This window comes from Centropristis striata, chromosome 4 (assembly GCF_030273125.1).
Source record: "Centropristis striata isolate RG_2023a ecotype Rhode Island chromosome 4, C.striata_1.0, whole genome shotgun sequence".
Taxonomy (NCBI): Eukaryota; Metazoa; Chordata; class Actinopteri; order Perciformes; family Serranidae; genus Centropristis; species Centropristis striata.
The window spans coordinates 33,641,779-33,649,893 of NC_081520.1; the positions used below are offsets into that span (position 1 = coordinate 33,641,779).

The 8,115-nt window shown below is 37.0% G+C and overlaps 1 long non-coding RNA gene across 1 annotated transcript in view; it reads left to right on the forward strand.

The window, feature by feature from the left end:
- The window catches only part of LOC131969987 (uncharacterized), a 33,850-nt gene extending 26,258 nt beyond the window's left edge, over positions 1 to 7,592 (forward strand). Inside the window, exons 2-3 of the long non-coding RNA XR_009394151.1 lie at positions 5,225 to 5,338; positions 7,328 to 7,592. This is a non-coding gene — a long non-coding RNA (uncharacterized LOC131969987). The remainder of the gene's footprint in view (positions 1 to 5,224; positions 5,339 to 7,327) is intronic.
- Positions 7,593 to 8,115: the final 523 nt, after the last annotated feature.

The following is an 8,115-nucleotide window of genomic DNA, read 5'->3' on the forward strand; positions in this document are numbered from 1 at the left end:
CATGGAAAATGGCTAGATATTAGCTCTTAAATTAAACTCTTATGAGCAATTTTTGTTGTTATCATTATATTTGTCCAAACAAATGTACCTTTAGTTGTACCAGGCATTAAAATGAACAATAAATTGAATAAAACAATTTTCCATGACTGTACGTGACCAACACTATTTTGGAGTAATGTGTTAGGCCTTGATCACACCAGGAGCATGTGTACATTCCCTCAGCCCTATATTCCCCTTAGATTAATAATAAAATAAAGAATTTCACCTTTCTAGGGAAGGGCTATCCCTGTGCTGCAAGAATGTAGGCCTGAGGGAACAAAGGGCCTAAGACTCTGCCATCACAACCATTTTTCTAGTGTACTTTACTACTAAGTACATTAATTCATTCATAATTATCCTTAAACGCTTATCAGAACAGCGAGAGGCGGGGTACAGGTTGCCAGACTATCACAGAGCTGACACATAGACACAGGCAAGCATTAATGCTCTCATTCACACCTACGGGAAATTAAGGGTCACCAATTAAGGGAGGTGACCCTCTTGCTGTGAGGAAAGAGTGCTAACCACTACACCACAGTGTAGCCCTAAGTACATAAAAGTTGAAATATTCAGCGCAAGTGATGAAGTTGCACCGCTGGTTAATGTCACACTTGATGAGGCCGTCAGTCGAATTAATGGAAAGGCTAGCTTTATTCCTGTTTTAATGATGGTAGATGTAGATGTAGGAACAGTGGGACAATGACGAAGGCAGACGGATGCTAGGTTGATGTTAGCAGTGTTTAATTACTATAACACGGCGAATGCATGCATTGAATGGCATCACAGCCAGGTGAACCTCTGGTGAATATGATGAGCACTGTGCTAATGTATGGGCTAGCCAGCTAGTTAGCAAGTGGACTGTGAGAAAGGTAACAAACATGTGAGCTCCACTCCACAGGCACACCATGCTGTTTTGTCCAACATGCTTTGCCAAGGCATGAAGCAGTGTTTAAGTGTGATCAAAGCCTTAAAAACACAACACTGTTCTCCACCATCACAGCACCAAATAAAGGAATGTATATTGGAAAAATGGTCTACCATCTTCTACAGGATGCTCCTGGTAGCCCAACTAATATGCTTTGTTTTGTCCTTTAATTTGTCACTCGTGCATGAAGTGTACAGGTAGATCAAGATAAAACTTCTATCAGGTGGGAGCAGCAGTTACAATTTGTCACTATGTGAGCACATCATGGAAACAGCATCTGCATCCATTCATGAGGATGGGGAGGCCCTACTAAGGAAAAAACAGGCTGCCGTGCAAGCAAACAAATAATTAAGTAGAGACCATCCCAACCTCCCTCTAATCCATTCCTCCATCCCTCCTTCCTGGGTGGGAGGCAGGAGGAGAGGATACTGGGAAATAAAAGAGGCAAACACAAACTGGTAGTCACAGGTTTCACCTTGCCATTCATGCCTTTTTCACCTATTAACAGGGCGTGGTGTGCATTTGGTGAAAAAAGGGAGTCGAGGACAGATACTGGGAGGGAGACAGCATATAGGCCTATAGGATGCAGATAATAATGGGTGATGTGAGGGTAGAGGAATTTGAGGAAATAAGGAGTGAGGGAAGGAGGAGGCAGTTATGCTACGACAGGAAGAGAAGGGAAATAAGAGGCACTTACAAGAGTGGTGGAGTGAAAACATTAAGCCATTAGGAGTAGAAAGCAGGCAGAGAGAGAGAGAGCCTGTGGTTAGCTTAACAACACTGCTGACTAAACTGAGAAAGAGCTTCAGGATTCTCTCTCAGGGCACTAAAGGCTTTCAATATCATGAAGACATAAACATAGTCCACTCATTTTTCTGACCATTAGGCCTATAGGCTCATATAATGCATATAATGCACCTACATTTATATTATCTAATAATAGAGAAAGACTTACATTTACATTTATCTAACACAAGTTAGTTAGGATTTAGTTATCCATTCATTATCCATATGCTGTGAGGTGAAAGTGCTAACCACTACACCAACATGTAGTCAATTTCATTTTGCAATCTCAGAATCAGTCTTCCAAAACACTATTTACATTATTTGATATGTGTATAAGTTGTATTAACATACAACTAAGCTAAATTTGTTTGTGTCACAGTAATTTCTTAGTGACAGCATATTTACAATACAATACAATTTTGCTATTTCATAGTTACTTTTTTATTTTATTTTATTATAGTTAGATGCCCTGTATAAGCCCTTTTGGGTTTCTTGCCACTACCTCGCACCTTCCTTTTGTTGTTATTTCTTTATCTTTTCATTTTTGTCTTATTATTGTGCAAAATAAAATAAAAAATGTACTTACTATAATTTGTAATTAACATCATATATAGTATAGGGAAATTTAAAATATAAGATACTGCATATTGTTATAGTCACTTTAAATACACTATGTGCTATTGGAAAATTCCAGTATTGATTAACAAAATTGTCACTCATACACACAACCCTAACCCTGTCCTGCAGATTCTACTGCTGTGTTAAACCAGAAGCAACCAGTCTGTGTGGTGTGTATGTGTGTGTGTGTGTGTGTGCAGTTTAAGCCTTTTTCACCTGTCTTTGTCTTGAGTGAGTCCTGAGAGGTTGACACTGCTACACATTAGCTCCAGTTATTTTTACGCTTGTGTTGTCAGTTTGTTTGTTTACTCAGCAGCTTTTTTTACTTACTCTTACCTACTCTAAAAAGCCCTGACAAGCTATTTTCTCTGTCAGCTTCTTATTCCGTAATGGGGTCCTACACAAACACATTTCCAGCCAAAGTTAGAACACTTTTTCACTTTTATTTCACAAGAGACTTCTGAATTTGTATTTTTATCTGTGTTTAAAGTGGTTTCGAAAAATGTGATGTCACATATTTCTGTGCACCAATTACAGCCAAGAAAGAAATGATTTAAAATGCTTGAACACTATACCATAGTTTAAATGTTTGGTTCAGTTGAATGCTCACTGACTTCAGCGTTACAAATTATTCTGCATGCTATCTAGTTTGCAGTTTGCAACTATTATTTTTTTTTATTACAGTATTGTTTTAATGCATACAATGGCACTAAGTTGATGGTACAGTGAATGAATGACATGAATATACTAAGTGCTGAGAGAATGAGAATGTATCTTTTCTATTTATTATTTATTGAGATGAGATGATAAGGATGTATCTTGTTATTTACTATTTATTATGCTTTTTTTTATGAGTCCAGTATGTGAGTGCACTGAATTTCGTTGTATTTATGTGCAATGACAAATAAAAATCTAATCTAATCTAATCTATTATTTAAAAGATATATCACATAGTTCACATTTGTGTTTTGACGATTATGAGTTTTGTGCAATGGTGCACAAAAATAACATCATTATCAGCTTCATGCTCCACAGCCAAATGGTCCTTTTCACTATGGACACATTATGAGCTCCCATGTGGCACCAACTTCAGGCCACAATATCAGTTGTGCACACCTTTTTCTTTTAATACTTGTGTGATGAGTTGTAACAATCTTGCATCTCGTGGCTGCTCAGACACAGTGGCCATCATTTATCAAACAAGCGTATGACAGAAATTGAGTGTAAAGTGGCCGTACGATCATTTCTAAACAAGGCTCGGCAATTATCAATTTGAAAGGTGAGCGGAGGGTACGATCAGATCTCACGTCTGGTCTGAGCTTGTGTACATAAATTTGCGTCAGCGTGAAAGCCACACGTCTGAGTTGGAGAATTGTTTATATTGATGCTTAGGGCTGATAAAAAAGGAGACAGCAACGCTCCAGTGTTCTAGCTGGATAACAGTAAACATTTAATAGCAGAAGACAACAACATTTATCCGCCGCGGCTAGTAGCCTGTTTAAAGAATTTCATGGTTGCAGGACGTATTCATTTTTAATGATATTTTAATGATAAATGATAAAGCTTAAACCTGCTTTGGTTTGTCACCATTAAAAAAACAAAGCAGAGTTTTATCCGCTCCAGGCATCGATACAATAGTCTAAGATCAATTCTCCAACTCAGACATGTGGAATTCACGCTCACTCAAATTTGCGCACACAAGCTCACATCCAAATTGATAAATGGAGAGTCTTGAGTAGAAATCGTACGGCCACTTTACGCTCACTTTCTGTTTTACGCTCATTTGATAAATGAGGGCCAATAAGTTTAATTATTTGTTTTGAGCATAACTGAAACTGGGCATGTCGGCTACACAAGCAAGCAATCAGTTCAGTTCAGTTCAGTTCAGTTCAGTTCAGCTTTTATTTCGAACATGTGCGAGTAACACAACAAAGTAAACACAAAAACAAATACATCCAATGAGAATAATCAAAAAAAAAAAAAAAAAATAGCAATAGTCAAAACAAACGATGTAATGTGAACGCAACATGTCCGAAAAGGAGTAGGATGAAGCATATGCTTCCTACCTACCCCTTCTCCCTTTTTCTCCCCTAAACATACATATTTAAATAATACATATTAACAAAAAAAAAAAAAAAAAAAGAATCTGAGCTAAAAAAGTGACGCAACCTCAAATGGAATTTTCATTCCGATTTTTCAACTGGCTCTGTGTCACTGCAGCACATTGTACTTGCAGATGAACAGTACCTCGTCTCCCTCCATGCCACATGTTACAGGGTGCAGTTGTTCTCTGTGTACTTTTGATGCTGCAGCGACACAGAGCCTGATGTCGGTGTGCTGAATGATTGAGACTGATATGCTGCCAATCAGTGTGGTCAAGGGCGAAGGAATCAAAGAGCTAACGCTAGTTCTGTACCTTCAGCTTGAGTATGTTATGGCAGAGCTTCTGTGACTTAACACATTGGAAAACACATTCAGGAGAAAAAGGATATGCTAAAATTCAAGCTAGCTCTGACCACAGATTGCTAGACAGCTCTCACAAATGGAAACTTCCATCCAGGTTGGAAACTGTCTCTGTCCTTGGTGCTGAATGTTTCTGAGCAGTGTGTCACTCTCCTTGGTGCTGAACTGGCAACTACTGAATATTGTTCTGTGTTAAAGTCTTACCACACATACAAGTATTCAGTCGTCAGTGTTGATTGATTGCACACATTTGTTTACAGAGCTACAAAATGTAATCAGTAAAAGTTTCAAATTAAACAAACTGCAGCTAAGACTTAATCGAGTAAAGCAAATCAATATAATAACACAACTGTTCTCTTTCTCTCTGTCTCTCTCTCCCCTGTTTTTCTGTAGAGAGAAGAAGCATTGCTATAAAGACGGCTCCTTTGTTGCTAGGCAGCAGGGATATTGTACAAGAGTGAATCACTGCTGTACTGACTGTTGCTGATTTAATACAGACAATCAGAGGTAAGAGCTCTGTTAAGGTAATAGACCCAAAAGGTCTCAGATATAGTGACAGGATAAAGGGTCTGTAGCTGCAAAAAAACAACACAATTACCCCTTTTTAAAGAAAAAGTTAAATTGTTTTGTTAAAATTTGGATCAAGCATACATGTTGTTGACTGTTTTAATTGGCAAATTATTATAATTTTTTGTCTTTTTAAAGATCAACAGATGTTTTTTGTGTGGGTGTATTTCAAAAATCATTTTCTAGGTAATGTGGTAAAAAAACAACACAAATACAAATACACATTTTTTTTTTTAGGTTAGGTTGTTTAATTATGTTATGTTATGTTAATAAAGAGCATGAGGTTGAAAGGGCATCTTACCAATTAACACACCTGATGTTTGTGTGTGCCTATAACTATTCAGATCATCATTACAATTAAGCCAATCAGGTAAGTCAACTTATTTTCAAGTTTAAGCAGAGGAGATTATTCCATTTTATGACAGACTGCACATGCAAGACAGCCAATTATTAACCAGTTGGAAGAAGGACAAAAATGCAACCGTCTTTTGTCTGAACAAACGGTGGACTTTCACCCAAGAGAACGGGGTTTGTATCCCATGTGAAAACAAAAGTAAATTACTTTTTATGTAACTTCCGTATTTTATACGTAATTTCCCTTTTTTGCGTAACTTCCGTGGCTCACGTCGTCCTCATAACCTTCTGGAATTCACATACATTTATTTACTTTTTAAGCTGTCTTTTAAAACGCCTTACCAGGAAGTTTTTTTTACTTGAAACCTATCTCAGTGGTTTTGTGGCCTAAATTCACAGAAACTGCAGCCTTTTTTACAACCACGTAAACCATACGTGTATGGATGGCGTGTGTGCTATTTTTAGAACACTCCGCTGTACCGTGAGCCGTGAAAAGCTCATTTTGACTGACGCTCATATGTATCTTTAAGGGTGGTATTGCCAAACGGTCTATTCTGTCGTTTAGGTTAGATGACTTGTTGTGTATTTCTGTCATGTCACAACTTATAATATAAAATCAGACATCACAAAACTTGCTCTAGTTTATCACTGGCACAATTTGCAGTTGGCCAAACTTAGCACTGAAATTCGCCATCAGCTTTACAGGTGCATCTCAGTACATGAAAATATGATGGAAAAGTTCATTTCCAGTTGTTCAAGTAAAATTGGTCCAACCAAGTTTTGAGTGCATATGGATGGACATACTTTTCAGAGGCCAACATTTCCATATTAACCATACTTTTTAAAATTGGTCTTTTGTAATATTACATTTTTTTGAGACAATGAATTTAAGGTCTTCATTAAATATAAGCCATAATCATTATAATTAGAAGAAATTAAATAAATTAAGAAATGAAATGTTTAATTCTGTGTGTAATGGATCTATATAATGTGTTATTTCCACTTTTTGAATTGAATTACTGACATAAATAAACTTCTATGATATTCTAATTTATTGAGATGCACCTGTAGTATCAGTGAAGGCAGACTGTCTGGTACAGGGAGGATAAGCAGACTCAGCTTAGACCTCATCTCTAACGAAAGACCAACCTTGGAATCCAGTATCTGATTTGGGACACAGTAAATATATGTTGACCACGGTACACTGTATAGTTTTTTTTTAACTATTTGAAAACAAAAACATCTATGTTGTTACGGTGTTAAATTCAAACAAACTGAAATAGTAAATTATTGTCAATTACTGCTTGCCTTCTTTCTTTCACACTGATTGTGGAATGATCAGTCCTTCAGTAATTACAAGCTGTCACATGTCATAGTGTTTTTTTAATAATTATTCTAATTTATGTCCATGTAGCAATTTTACAAACAGGCAAAAAGAAAATATTGAATCCATTTTTTTCTGCCGAGTGCTTTTGTCGTGCTGAAGGGTTTACTTTTTTAATTACACCTTGACTCTGGGGGGCAGGTAAATCGTGGAATTGGTCACTTATAAATAATGACTCTTCCTCTCTGCAGCCTGAGGACCTGAAGGGAGAGGTTGGGAAAGAAGAAAGAAGAGCAACACTGCAGAGTGAGAAAGAAACCAAGAACATCATTTTAGTTTAGTGTTAATGGATAATAATGAATGCCATTTCTTGAGTGGCCATATGTGTTTTGGCTACTGGACATGAGAAGTTATCTACAATAGTTTTACCAGGATTAAGTCTGTCTAAATTTCTTAAAGGTCCGACATGGGAAATTAAAAAACACTTCATCTTCAGTAAGAGCGAATAAGACTTGATTTTTTATTATTTTGTATAAATGTATTTAGGCAGACACACACACACACACACACACACACACACTGACACACACACACACACACACACACACACACACACACACACACACACACACACACACACACACACTCACATCATAAAACTGCTTCAAAACCATGATTGTAAATGTACTTCTCACTGGATCCAGAAGAGGGCGCTGTGACTCCATGATACACACAGAAATGCTTTGGAATAAAACTGTCATCACTGAAGCATTATTAATGTGACTTCTTTCTGAACAAACTTACTCTACAAGTTTTCTTGAGCTTATTAAGCATCAGTATTAGCATTCAAGCCAAAGATAAAATGATCTTTAAAAAAAAGGGGGAGAAAAAAAAAAAAGGTTTTGCAGAGGGAGTTAGTTAATGGTGGTATTACATTCGGTCTGGGGAAGTTTTCCTAATGAATGTTTTTTTTTCAGCTTTCAGCGCACTCTCCTTTTTTAATCAACATTTCACTTTAAATTTGTCACATTAGAGCTGG